General features: G+C 36.6%; 1 protein-coding gene across 3 annotated transcripts in view; it reads left to right on the forward strand.

Moving 5' to 3' along the window:
- The window catches only part of PLCL1 (phospholipase C like 1 (inactive)), a 224,669-nt gene that overhangs the window by 81,663 nt on the left and 130,737 nt on the right, over positions 1–12,269 (forward strand). Inside the window, exon 1 of one of the 3 annotated variants that reach the window (XM_081956722.1) lies at positions 5,831–5,929. The exons of the other annotated variants lie outside the window; for them this stretch is intronic. The gene's annotated coding sequence lies outside the window, so the exon portion shown is untranslated. Of the gene's footprint in view, positions 1–5,830; positions 5,930–12,269 lie in introns of those variants that run through there. 3 annotated transcript variants of the gene reach the window in all.

Genomic DNA, 12,269 nt, shown 5'->3' on the forward strand with positions numbered 1-12,269 from the left:
TTGGCATTATGGCAGCCATAGTTTATTAACACACAATAATCTTAGATGGCACTCAAAGAGCTTCAACATTAAATGTAAAAAACAGAAACAAATCATACAAGCCTGTCTAATCTTGTGAGATGTTTACTGTTTTTGTATTAGCTCTTGTGAGATTTTATCTGAGGTCCCTGGCATGAAATTGCCAAACTAGAAGACATAGAATAACAGAATTGGGAAGGACCTTGGAGGTCATCTAGTCCAACCCTCTGCTCAAACAGGAGACCATATACCATTTCAGACAAATGTCTGTCCAGTCTGTCCTTGAAAGCCTCCAGTGATGGGGCACCCACAACATCTGAAGGCAAGCCATTCCGCTGGTTGATTGTTCTTATCATTAGGAAACTTCTCTCTAGGTTGCTTCTCTCCTTGATTAGTTTTCATCCATTGTTTGTTGTCTTGCCTTCTGGTGCTTTGGAAAATACTTTGACTCCCTCATCTTTGTGGCAGCCCCTCAAATACCGGAAGAATGCTATCTTGTCCCCACTCTAGTCCTTCTTTTCACTAGACTAGATATACCCAATTCCTGCAACGATTTTTCAGATTTGTTCAGGCTACATTGTAGCCAGCCCTCTAATTATTCTTGTTGCTGTTCTTTGCACTCTTTCCAGAGTCTCAACATCTTTTTAATACTGTGGTGACCAAAACTGAATGCAATATTCCAAGTGTGTTCTTATCAAGACTTTGTAAAGCAGTATTAACACTTCATGTGATCTTGATTCTATTCTTCTGTCAATGCAATCTAGGATTGCATTAGCTTTTTTGTAATGTCTATTACATAATAGCTAATGTCTATGTACTTATTCTTGTGCCATATCCGTCATCGGACATTGGCAATCATGTTGGCAATCTTATTTTTGTCAACAGCCACATGAAAAAGTGCTGCTGAGTTTTGTCCAAATCAGTCCCTTAGGTTTTGAAGCCATGATGTCCTTCTTCTGCCTGGACCTCGCTTGCCTTCAACCTTTCCTTGGAGGATTAAGTGAAGTGTGCCATATTTTTCTGGGTGTTGCATCACATGTCCAAAATATTCTAACTATAATTATATGTCTATATACTATATATATATGTATGTATGTATGTATGTATGTATGTATGTATGTATGTATGTATGTTGATTTTGTTGTATTCGGGTCTTTTCCCGTGTAAGGTTGAGATTGAGATTGAGACACGGGAAAAGACCCGAATACAACAAAACCAGCATACCTACACCCGTGAAAATCTACGAAAACAAATATATATATATATTTGTTATATATATATATATATATATATATATATATATATATATATATATATATATATATATATATATATATATATATATATATATATATATATATATATATATATATATATATATATATATATATATATATGATACAATACAATAATACAATACAATAGTAGAGTTGGAAGGGACCTTGGAGGTCTTCTAGTCCAACCCCCTGCCTAGGCCGGAAATCCTATACCGTTTCAGGCAAATGGCTATCCAACATCTTCTTAAAGACTTCCAGTGTTGGGGCATTCACAACTTCTGGAGGCAAGCTGTTCCACTGATTAATTGTTCTAACTGTCAGGAAATTTCTCCTCAGTTCTAAGTTGCTTCTCTCCTTGATTAGTTTCCACCCATTGCTTCTTGTTCTACCCTCAGGTGCTTTGGAGAATAGTTTGACTCCCTCTTCTTTGTGGCAACCCCTGAGATATTGGAACACTGCTATCATGTCTCCCCTAGTCCTTCTTTCTCTTAAGCTAAACATACCCAGTTCCTGCAACCGTTCTTCATATGTTTTAGTCTCCAGTCCCCTAATCATCTTTGTTGCTCTTCTCTGTACTCTTTCTAGAGTCTCCACATCTTTTTTACATCGTGGCAACCAGAACTGAATGCAGTATTCCAAGTGTGGCCTTACCAAGGCATTATAAAGTGGTATTAACACTTCACGTGATCTTCACGTATCACTTCACGTATATATATATGTAATGTTTATTACATCATAGCTAATAATTAGCTATAAATGGGTAAATAATGTCTATCTTTTTAAAACAATGTACCTGCAATGATGTGTGATGATGCCAGTTGTCAGAAATGGCTGCTGAATCCTGCTTTAGAGAAAAACAAACATCTGCAGCTCTGTACCACTTCATGTAGCTTAATGACTCATAGAGTAAGATGCTCATTATCAGCTCTCTGCCACAAGAAGCCTCTATGAGCAAGATTATTTCTTTGATTAACAGATTAGATTCTGCTGCCAATTTGCCCACTATGATTAGATTTCAAATTGTTTAAATGAATTTGCAGAGCTGGCTGTATTTTTTTTCATTTAAAAAAAAAGATTCAAAAATGCCCTCCAGGCCCCTCTAGATAATGTTGAGAATACATCAGCCTTACATTTCACTCCTTCCTTAAATAGACTACCCAGATCAAAAGCAGGAAATCTATCTCAGTTGGGGGCCGAGGGTGATAATTGTACATGTAATTTGGTGATCCGGGACCTACAGGGGAAATTATTGTGATATAATTGTATCACATGGAATAGGCAAGATTTGGAGAACCTTTCTCCCAATTGGGAGAGTTTGGATTTTTATGAAAGCATGAATTAAAGTTATTTTATGAAAGCATGTATTCTTCTGGAAGCTTTAGCATACATGTTTCATTTAGAAAAATGAACAAGAAATCTAGTTCAATTAACTACCATTATTAGGATTTCTGACTTGAATGATATAGTTTTATCACAAGATAAAACTTAGTTAACATTAGATTATTAATATAAACACATCTACGTTTACATATATTAGGAGAAATAAAAGAGAGCAAAATAAAATGCATTTTCAATGCAAGTATGAGAATACTGGCAAAAATCCTCAAAACCAGATCACTTAAAACTATTTGGAATAAAATAAAAAACTGTTAAATTACTGTGTTCTTAGTGCATTGAGTCACATAACACTAAAATACTGGCTTGATAAACTGCTGAAATATTAAAATGCTTATGCCATGACCCTGTTAACCATTAATAAATCACTTTAATACACATATATAATACACACCAGCAATAATATTTAAACTATTATCAGTGTAATATACTAGTATTTGACTAGTATATTTGACATACAGTACATACAATCCCGAGCTATGAGGCAGGGATAGGAGAGGGAACCAGGACTTCAGAATTTACCAAATGTCCCTAAACAGGTGACACTACAAAAGGAAAGGGCTTTTGGCTGAGAGAAAGAAAGCTAATCACCAAATATTTTGCTACTAACTTTAGCAACCTGATCATGGAGGGTTGCAGTGGATAAAAAAGGATTTGAGGTGGTCTGCTGTCTCAAGGCCACAGCTCCCTTGTCCTATATTTGTATTCAAACAGGAACTTTCTGGCAGGAACAGACCAAACACAGTATCCTGAGTTTTGGCAGATATTCTTCGGGATTAGGTCAGCTTTTGCTTGGTTGATTGATTCACATGGAACTGAACTAGATCCCTCTCTTTGCCAATAACTCTTCACATTTTTTCTTCTAAAATAGGTAGGCAAATTTTGCCACTTCATGCTGTAATCTGAAGAAATTTTTCATAAATAAGGGATTTTTCTTAAACAGATACACAGTAATACATTCAGAGGAGATGTTCTTCTCAGTATTGTGCAGGGAAAGAAAGAGTTAAATTTCTCTTCAAGTCCTCCTGCAATTTGTAAAATTGATTTTACTTGCATTTAAAAAAACCTTACTAAATGCAAATATGACTTTAATGTTATGTCTACTTCAGTTCTTATTTACAGCTTATCAGAAATTGTTATGCAAGTAGTCTGGGACATGGGATATTTATTATTCTCTGCCAAAATCCAAACATTGGAACAGTTTAGACATTATAATGTTCCTACCTTTTTGTGTATTGAGGTCAGAAATAAGTTCACATATGCTGCTTTTCTTTTTCTATTGATGTATGAAGAGATTGAGGTTTACTTCTGAACAAAATCTCTGCATTAGAAATACAGGGGAAACTCGAAAAATTAGAATATCATGCAAAAGTTCATTTATTTCAGTAATGCAACTTAAAAGGTAAAACTAATATATGGGATAAGACTCATTACATGAAAAGCAAGATAGTTCAAGCCGTGATTTGTCATAATTGTGATGATTATAGCGTACAGCTCATGGAAACCCCAAATCCACCATCTCAGAAAATTATAATATTACATGCAATCAATAAAGCAAGGATTGTACATGGAACAATATTGGACCTCTAAAAAGTATAAGCATGCATATGTACTCAGTCCTTGGTTTGGGCCCCTTTTGCAGCAATTACTGCCTCAATGCGGCGTGGCATGGAAGCTATCAGCCTGTGGCACTGCTGAGTTGTTAAGGAGGACCAGGATGCTTCAATAACGGCCTTCAGCTCTTCTGCATTGTTCGGTCTCATGTCCCTCATCTTTCTCTTGGAAATACCCCATAGATTCTCTATAGGGTTTAGGTCAGACGAGTTTGCTGGCCAATCAAGCACAGTAATCCCACAGTCATTGAACCAGGTTTTGGTGCTTTTGGCAATCCTTGCTTTATTGATTGCATGTAATATTATAATTTTTTGAGATGATGGATTTGGGGTTTTCATGAGCTATACGCCATAATCATCACAATTATGACAAATCACAGCTTGAACTATCTTGCTTTGCATGTAATGAGTCTTATCTCATATATTAGTTTCACATTTTAAGTTACATTACTGAAATAAATGAACTTTTGCACGATTTTCTAATTCTTCGAGTTTCACCTGTAGCTCTTAATATTGCTCCTTCCCTTTCTCAGTAAACCAATGAAACTCATACTTTTTGCACCAATATATTGATTGGAATGTGGAGTCTTCTTAGATTAAACACTATTCCAAAGTTGGCAATATGAACTAGGACTACAATATGAAAAGGACCCTTCAGGTAAGCCAATGGTCTTTTGCTCTTTTAGGATAAAATGCATATGACAGTAATCGTTTAGGATGAAATGGATATAAAAGTGCTTAAGTATTCAGCTAAGAATTTATGTGAAAGGGGAAGTGGTTTTTGAAAGAAACTGTAAATGGATAGAAAAATGAAAAAAAAAGACTTCATTTTTTACTCACTGATGCTGCATCTATCTTTAGAAAGGTTTTTTTTACATTGTATAGCCAAATGTCTTAGTTAACTGGGAAAAGGCCAGCAAACTTTCTTTCAGTTGCCATTGGAATGATCAATTATTTTATCTTGTTTCGCAGTTGCCCAAATCTAACTTTTGAAATAAACAGTTTTTTTTACAAGATAAATATTAAATTAATCTAAAATAGTCAGCTATTTCTGGTGTTCTGAAACAAAACAAGTTGCTTAAACAACGATAACAAAAACCTAAAAAAGAGGGGAGGGGATGGAGGAACCAGAGTAAAAAGAAATACAAATGTAATGCCTAGGTAAAAATCCACTAGGATGAAAAATACATACTGACTTAATAGGGCATGCATTTTTCTTCAATAAAAACAGATGAAAGCAAAACTGTGAGACTCATTATACTTTTATTCTGAGGACAGATGAATTATCAGTGGCAGCTTAAAGAGCTTAGGCAATAGGATGGTAACTGGGAAAGATCATCTGCTTTAAGAGAGAGAGAGGGAGGGAGGGAGGGAGGGAGGGAGAGAGAGAGAGAGAGAGAGAGAGAGAGAGAGAGAGAGAAAAGATAAAAAAAACCTCATTTGTAGTAGGCAGCCTGCAGGTCCAGGAGAACAAACATCTCTGATTTTCTTTTTTATGACCCTCTAACTCAGGGCTGTCAAATTCGTGTCATCACGGCGGCGTCACATGATGTATTGGGACTTCACTCCCCTTTGCTAAACCAGGTGTGGGCATGGCCAGCACATGACGCATCTGACTTGCGGGCTGTGAGTTTGACAACCCTTCTCTAATTGATTGCTAACAATGTGGATTCCCTTGATGTATCACCCAGCTAAAGATCTGGTTGATTGATCAATTTATTGTTTGGTACATGCAAGATGCAAAAGGGGATTAGTGCACGGTAGCAAATTACTACTTCACACAGAGCTAGAAACATGGCGGATTCTTGGGATTCTTCACTCTAAATCAACTTTCTTCAACCTGATTTAATGCCATTCAGCATTATTTGATGGGAACTGTAGTCAATACAGTGGAACATAACAAGGTCAAGGAAGTCTAAGTTAAACTATTTAAATTTATAGTACTTGAATAATAGACTTCTTGACCTAGGAAACATTTAAAGAGAAAAGCTCGCTTAGGCCCCAAGGGCTACTGAGGTATTGTGGTAGACTGGATGTTCCTCATTGCTTTTGTAACACTTTGTAACAGATGTCAGAAAAGAAAGATTTTTTTTATCCCAATTTAAGACAGTGACTTTTTTTCCACCCCATCAGAAAAATGTGAATATAGTTACACTAGATGACTAGAATGTCAACTCAGAGGAGTTTTCCATTCACAGGCATGCCCCAAGAATGCAAATGTATTCCTTAGTATTAGATGACTGTTCTATTTTTTCTCCCTCTCCTTTCATCCACTTTCTCCTTCAATTTTCACAGAATGATAGCTCAATTCCTAGCTGACTGATTTTATAAACACCATTTTATAGTAGGTCACATCAAGTAGCTATCTACAAATAAACAATTCCAAACAAATAATAAAAAGGGCTTAGAAGCTGTGTTGATATAAATTGTTGTAAATATTGTTGGTTACCTCCAGATTATTCTTTGTGATTTAGTGAAAGTTTTAGTGCCTGGGCTGTCTTTATTTAAAAGGAGGGATTTTTAAGGCCAATCATTATTTTTCTTTTTTTGCTGTTGTTCTGGATCTCTGGCTCACCTTGGAACATCAGAGAACATTTCTTTTTTAACTACATAATTGTCAAGTGTGATGGGCATGGCAAAGCAAAAATATGCGTTTCCCAGTGCTTGTCCAAAAATTGTATTTCTCTATCCCCTTCAGTCATCCTTCATTAAGGCCTATAATAGTTTCCCATAGAAAACCTAGGGATAGCCACTAAAATTCAGGCACTGCAATCTTATTAGGGGAAAGCCCAATTCAAGTCCAATAATAATTGGACAATAATTGGTAATAAACATAAGTATAGGTAGCCCTTGACTTACTACCAACTGAGACCAGGCTTTCTGTTGCTAAGTAAGGTGGTTGTTAAATGAGTTGCACCCATTTTTATTATCTCTTTTGCCTGTGTTTGCTAAGCATATTACTGCAGTTAAGTGAAGGTTAAGTGAATCCGACTGACTGGGAAGCTCCCAAAGGGCAATCCCATGACCCTGGGACACTGCAAGCATTGTAATTACATGCCAATTGCCAAGTACTCAGATTTTGATTCTGTGTCAGAGGGGATTCTGTGACAATTGTAAATGCGAGGAGGAACGGCGTAAGTCCCTTTTTTTAGTAGTGCTGTAACTTCAAACAATTGCTAAATCGTAAGTCAAAGATTCCCTGTAGGAAGAGTATACAAATTTCCCAGTTGGATCTAGGCAGAAATATAAATCATCCAGTCATACTTTTCCCTATATTAAGGAAATGCATAATTTTACCTATTTAAATTATCATAATTATTTATATCATAGCTGAATCTCATGCAGAGCTCTTTCTCTTTCCATAAACTAACCCAGCATCTCATTGTCTCGGCATGTTTTTCCTGTTCCTAACTAGTGGCAACTCAAGGGGCTGGTAACCTGGAAAATTGTGATCTTGACATTGTGATTCCAGCCGTGCCCCTCTTGTGCGATTAATGTCATGCCTACCATTTTGGAGGTTTTTTTGACTGCCTTTCAATAGATACCTCTGTTTCTAACAGATATCATGCTGGAATAGTGCTGAACACAGAATGAATGGAAATGTGTATTCTATCCTTATTTCTGGAAAAACATAGCTTGTTCTTGTATTTTTATTTAGTTTTGGCTAGTCCTTTTTCTCTGGCTTCAAGAGGAATGAATTTTAAAAAGTGCAGAAAGTTGGTTCCATTTTTTAAAAAAATACATTTTTCTTCTGGCTTTTACCCATTAGGAAAGCCAAAGGAGCTCCTGTGAGCTACCTACTGGGTTTCTGATCAAGACTGCACAAGTTGTTTAGTCTCAGAAAGTGGCTAGGTCATGATTTACTAAGGGAACCCATTGTTTATTCTGGTATGGGAAGAGTTCCGTTTGGCAACTTGAGTACAATAGAGAGTTGTCAGTTGCTAGAAGAACTGGAGATTATGGGAAGGATGAAAGTTAGCAAACCTTTGCAGTGCCACAATGAGCTGATAATGTTGGATGGGGACCAAAGATTTTGGCATCTCAATTGATGGACAAGCTTTTAAGATAGAACAGAATATTTGTAGGTCAGGATTGAACTGTTGGGTCCTTGGTGCTCTCTGAGCTTGGTGGTTTTCTTGCAGACATTTCATTATCAAGCTAGGTAACATCACCAATGCACTGATGCTGTTACTTAGTTTGGTAATGAAATGTCTGCAAGAAAATTTCCACACTCAGAGAGCACTAAGAACCCCAAAGCTTTTAGGATTCTTGAGTGTTTTAACAACCTGCTTCAAATAGACCGTAGATTTCTCAAAGGAAGACATACTTACAAATCATTAGAAGTTTGATTAAAGAAATTTCCCCTTTGCCAACAGAAGTTCCTTTAGTGGGGCTAGTAGCATCTTTTGGCATGTAATTTTCATCAGATAATGTTATTTAGAGAAAGGTTTAATCTTATCTTGTTATCTCTCAACAGATATACTAAGGATGTTAATTGTATTCTATACCCCTAGCTTTACATTTAGTTTGAACCTTTGATGTTCTCCTTGACACATTGTTTTTCCCCCCTTTTTAATTCATGCCATTTTATTTCGGATGTAAATCTGAATTACTTGTACCCTGCCTGAAGTATAATTAAACAACCGATTTGTTTATGAGCAGTTCAACAATAGAAAACAACAACAGCCCTCCAGTTGATTCTGTTCTGAAGCTAATGATGGACAAATGCAGAATCTATTGTGTGATGCTTAATAAAATTCTGATCTCTAAGCAGTCATTTTAGAACAAGCAGCCTCTCCCCCCCCCCCCAAGTTAATAAGTGCATATCAATCAAGTGCTCCAATCAAGTTTATTACACAAAGTACATATTATATAATAGTACTTTTGACTGGATACATTTGGATTTGTCATTTAGAGGCTATGTAATTCTCATGCATGGGACATCTGAGGAAAAAGTTCAATCTCATGCTGACTGGTAATTATGGCATCTGAGAACTTCAGGCCATCACAGAATATATGAGTAAGAACAAGCCTTTTTAACAGAGGCTTGTAGAAAAGAATATTTCCTTTCAATGGTCAGGGCCAGACTGTATAGATTTGTAACGAAAATCCTGCTAGCATAAGGGATAAGGGCTTATGTAACTGGAACAATTCTTGGAGTCACAACTTTTTGGCAATGGAATGAACACAATCATTTTCAATCCTGTGATCACGTGTTCGTTCCTCAAATGTTTGGGTGTAAGGCTGTGATAGTTATGAGTGGTACAGACTTTGGCAATTCTTTGGGAATGGTATCAAAATCTGGGTCCTTGTTGTTTGGCAGCCAGCTGGTTGCCAACATGATTTCCTCCTTAAAAATGACGGGTTATATTTCTGCTTCCCTTTAACCTCATCAACGGAGGAGGCTGGTCCTCTTTTTTGTTCCTGTGTTGTTGCTTCTGTATATTCTTACCATTTGTTCATAATGCCACTACCTGCGCTCGGATAATTTAGATGACAGGATTGTAGTTCAGTAACAAGGCACTTGCTTGCACTTAATTTTGACACTCAATCCTTAATAAAAAGAGATGTGCAGACTGGCAAATTTCCTTCATGAGACTCTGTAAACCCATTGCACCTGGTGTGGAATTGGCTGGCACTTTTTGATTTCTCATAAAACCAGTAGGCACAGTTCACAAAGGTTCACCCCAACAATGAGGTTCAAAGTATGGACGACAGATGTTTTGCTATCAGATAGCTTGCAACTGTTTCTGAGAAAAGTTCTTCCCTTCTGACCTCTCCCTGAAGTTAGGGTGGAGAGTCAGCTAACTTCCTCAAAGTAAAGAGAGGAAGCCCAATTTCTAAAAGTCACAGGTCTAAGACATTTTCTTGAGAATACCGGGTTGCCTTGGTTAGCCCTAGGCTTTCCTAGCATCAAAATGCTCTGGAGTTCTTGTGAGGAGAAGAGGTGTGATATATTGCTAACCACAATGAACAACTCTGGGCTAACTCAACACAACTTTTAAAACACATGCTTCCAGAGTCAGTTCATTTTATTTCTTTACCTAATTCATGGAATTTTATAACTTTTTAACTATGTCAGCTTCTCTTCACAATCCTCCTGGATTTCCCCCCCTATGCTTGTGTGTATGTTTTTCTTACCAGAAATATATAAAAAGAAACTTAATTTAGGAGACAATAAGAGAATACTTGGGCAGGACCTTTTGAACGATAGCTTCAGGAGTGGCTGTTTGCCAGCACTCAAAGGAAGGAAGCCCTCTGAAAAACAAAGCTGAGCAGGAGATTATGCTGCTGATTATTTGCTTGCTATGTAGCAGCTTCATATGTTCATGTGCTGTTGGAACTCAGTCAAAGGAGACACTGAAATTCATTTGACACTGAGAATCATTATTCTATCCTGAGAATTACTGGATCTGTCTGTCTGCCATTTCCGGGGGAAATAAATCATGAATCATGTTGCCTGAACATTCCTTTAAGCTCTAGAATTGGCTCGAGTTTTGAATCCAACAATGGTGAACTATCTCTTTACAAGCTTCATCAAAATCAGTTTCTTGGATCAAATGTAGAGCTGAGTATGGAAATTGAAGGAGGAGTGGTTGACCTTTCGACCTTCGTGTGTTTCAAAAAGATCCATGAGATGTTCATGAATAGATAAGCATTATTTTAAAAGGATTACTTTCGACTGGAAATGAAAATTAAAGATTGGGCAAATGGTTTAATCTAATTTATTCTCTTTTGGAGAGAATAACGACAATAAAGGTTCATGTGTTTATCAAGGTGTTATATTTTGTTACAGCCTTTTTGATTCCAGTATCAATAAAATATATTCAGGAGGGAAAATACTCTAGAAATGTAGTGGAGTAAGAGGCTGTACAAACTTTGCGAAGTTCACTGTGAAGTCAACTGATAAGAAAACACCTATGTAGGGAAAGGTGAGATAGAAGGAAAAGAAATTTTTAAAAAGAATGTTTTCATGATAAAACAGTTTGCCTCATTAATGTTATTTTGAAGTATATTTTTTATTACTTATTGATAAAATATCCATCGAAAAATATTTTTTCCAAAAAGTGCTGGGAAAAAAAGATGGTTGCTTCTTTTGGCTGCCTTTCTTATATAATTTTTGTAAGTCTTACAACTATTTTTGTTTCCTCGTTACTTGCCTTGAATTATTATTTCCCTAGAGCATGACTAAATGACCTTTGCAGGCACACAGATGTTTGATTGGGGAGCAGAGATCTCCACATCCTTGCACACTGTTACATGTGCACATCACATGTTGCTCTCCATATTTGGAAGGCTGTTGAAGAAGCACGTTTTTGTGTCTCTGCATGGTAGAGACATCATGATTACCAAAAAGCTGAATGTTGGTTCCCCCAACATTTTCCCCCATTACTGAGGCTATTTGAATTTGAATCAAGCAGAGGAAAGCAATCTAGAACTGAGTGGAAAGAGTCTTCTGTTAGAAAGAAGAATTGGGGTGCCACTTCTTTGGGAAGATTAATGCTGTTTTTGAACCCATATTTCCAACATCAGTGCTTCTGTAATCCCCATCTGTTCTACCTGTACATTCATAAATAAACAAGTTTGTTATGCAAGTCTCCAGCACTCTCTCCTCCCAGTGAGCCACCTACTTATTAGGAAAGTCGGAAGTGCAAAACAATATTGATCAAGTTTTAACGGTGTTGTTTCTGTGTGCTAATGGAATAAACACACATTACTTTGATAGATTTAAAGAAAAGTCATTTGGGGGGTTACTCAGTTAAAACTAAATGGATTTTCTCCTTCACTTGTGAATAAAGTGAAAAGAAACATTGAAAGTATTCTCCGTGGATTATTCATCTACCTATTACATCTATTTTTGTGATTTCTTTTGCCTTTTCTGATGATGCATCACAACATACTGTGCTACTGTAAGCCTTTATCTTGTCCTGTAGAAATTTCCATCTGGTCAAAACACTTCATTTTA

The sequence above is a fragment of the Natrix helvetica genome (assembly GCF_964273705.1).
Source record: "Natrix helvetica genome assembly, chromosome: 1".
In the NCBI taxonomy this organism is placed as follows: Eukaryota; Metazoa; Chordata; class Lepidosauria; order Squamata; family Natricidae; genus Natrix; species Natrix helvetica.